The sequence below is a fragment of the Gavialis gangeticus genome, unplaced genomic scaffold, assembly GCF_001723915.1.
Source record: "Gavialis gangeticus isolate Ggan-Ray unplaced genomic scaffold, GavGan_comp1, whole genome shotgun sequence".
NCBI classification, from domain to species: Eukaryota; Metazoa; Chordata; order Crocodylia; family Gavialidae; genus Gavialis; species Gavialis gangeticus.
The window spans coordinates 21,438,912-21,440,611 of record NW_017729014.1 but is presented as its reverse complement, the minus strand read 5'-3'; the positions used below and the strand labels follow the sequence as shown (position 1 = coordinate 21,440,611).

Sequence of the window (1,700 nt, the reverse complement as noted above, 5' to 3'; positions counted from 1 at the left end):
AAAAAAAAAAAAAAAAATAAGCCAACCCAGCAGCACGTCGGGCAGCTGGGGAGATGCCAGATGGGGAATGGAGTCTCCCCTTGGCAGAGAGGAGCCTGCCAGTGCCCTGGGGAAGCCAGGGATGCACCTGGGGGTGGCAGCCATGCCTCCCAAAGCCTCTCCTTCCCCACAAAAAGCAGCCCGCCAGCCAGCCACGGGCATGGCGGAGGGGGCAGGCAGTGGGTTGCTTTTTTTTTTTTACCTCTCCTGGCAAAAAAAAGAAAAGAAACCCGGAGCGGGGAAGATGAAGAGAAGGCAGGCGGTGCTGAGGCAGGCCCCAAAACCACCCCTCAGTCAGGCAGCGGAGAAGGTGGGTGGCATCCAGCCAGGCCTCCCCTTGCAGGCAGGAGCCCGCCGGCGCCCCGTGGACACAGGCCTTACTCCCGGCCCGGTGCCGGTTTCCCAGGAAACGGGGCCAGGCCTGCCCCCCGCGCCGGGACTCACCTCCCCGCCCCGCGCTCAGCGCAGGCTGCCCCGGGCCGCAGCCATCTTGCCTCGGCGGCTCCGGCCGGGAGGAGGCGGGGTGCTGCGCAGGCGCCTGCCGGGGCCAGTCACATGACTCGGGGCGGGGGAGTCACGTGAGGCCGAGCGCCATGTTGGGGAGGGCAGAGTTGGGCGGCCATGTAGGGGAGGTCCGTTGAGAAGAGAGGGGTTTCCGCCGTCATAATGGGAGGGTGGGCGGCCATGTTGGGAAGGTCAGCTACGGCGAGCGAATGGGGAGTGGCGGTCGTTATGTTGGGAGGGGCCGTTCTGGAGGGAAGGAGATGGAGACACCTGCTTCACCTGTGCAGGGGCTTGGCCTGCCCTGGGGATGGATACGAGCTCTGCCTGAGTCCCCTCTCTTCGAAACAAGGGAGCATCTCCGCAGGACAGCGTTGATCCCCATCCTCTGCTAGGGGACAAGCCAGCGTATGTGCCCTCAGGGATTTCCCCCCTCGGAAACCCCCTGGATTTCTCCAGCCTGCAGCAAGCTGAGCCTTGGAAAGAGCCATCGCTTCTTTGGGCAGAAACCAACCCGGGACCCCCTCAGCCAGAGCCGGCCTTGGATTCTGGGGGTCCCCGAGCAGAGGCCGAAGCCTGGACCCCTCCACATCCCACTCCTGCGCTGGATGTTGCTCTGCTGCTCTGGAGTACGTGGAATACTTTCCGTATCTTGGCAGCCACCTCTCTCAATGAGCTACCATCGGTGAAGAAGTCCAACACCGTGCCAGTGCCGCCTTCTTCAAGCTGCGACAACATGTCTTTGGAAATAGAGACCTTTGGAAGTCGACAAAGCCCTGGTTGTCAAGGCTGTCGTGCTGACCACCTTCCTCTACTGCAGTGAATCCTGGACTATCAACCGACGCCACATTAAGACCCTTGAGAGCTTTCACCAGCGGTGCTTGTGTCGAGTCCTGGGGATCGAAGAGGAGGACCGCCAGATGAGTGCGAGCATCGTCCATGAAGCTGCGTCCACCAGCATCAAAGCCTTGCTCTTGCGAAATCAACCCCAATGGATGGGCCACTGCATCCAGATGGCCGAGAACCGCCTCCCTCGCCAGATTCTCTTTTCCCAGCTCTCCATTGGCCAACGCTCAAAGGGCGGCCAAAGGAAACGGTATAAAGACGCACTCAAGGTCATCCTCAAGCACAGAAGCATCGACACCAATGGCTGGAAGGAG

The 1,700-nt window shown here is 61.3% G+C and overlaps 1 protein-coding gene across 1 annotated transcript in view; it reads right to left on the bottom strand.

Moving 5' to 3' along the window:
• Positions 1 to 554, bottom strand: part of FBXO42 (F-box protein 42) — an 81,686-nt gene extending 81,132 nt beyond the window's left edge. The window contains exon 1 of the mRNA XM_019511963.1: positions 484 to 554. The gene's annotated coding sequence lies outside the window, so the exon portion shown is untranslated. The remainder of the gene's footprint in view (positions 1 to 483) is intronic.
• Between the last annotated feature and the right edge of the window lie 1,146 nt (positions 555 to 1,700).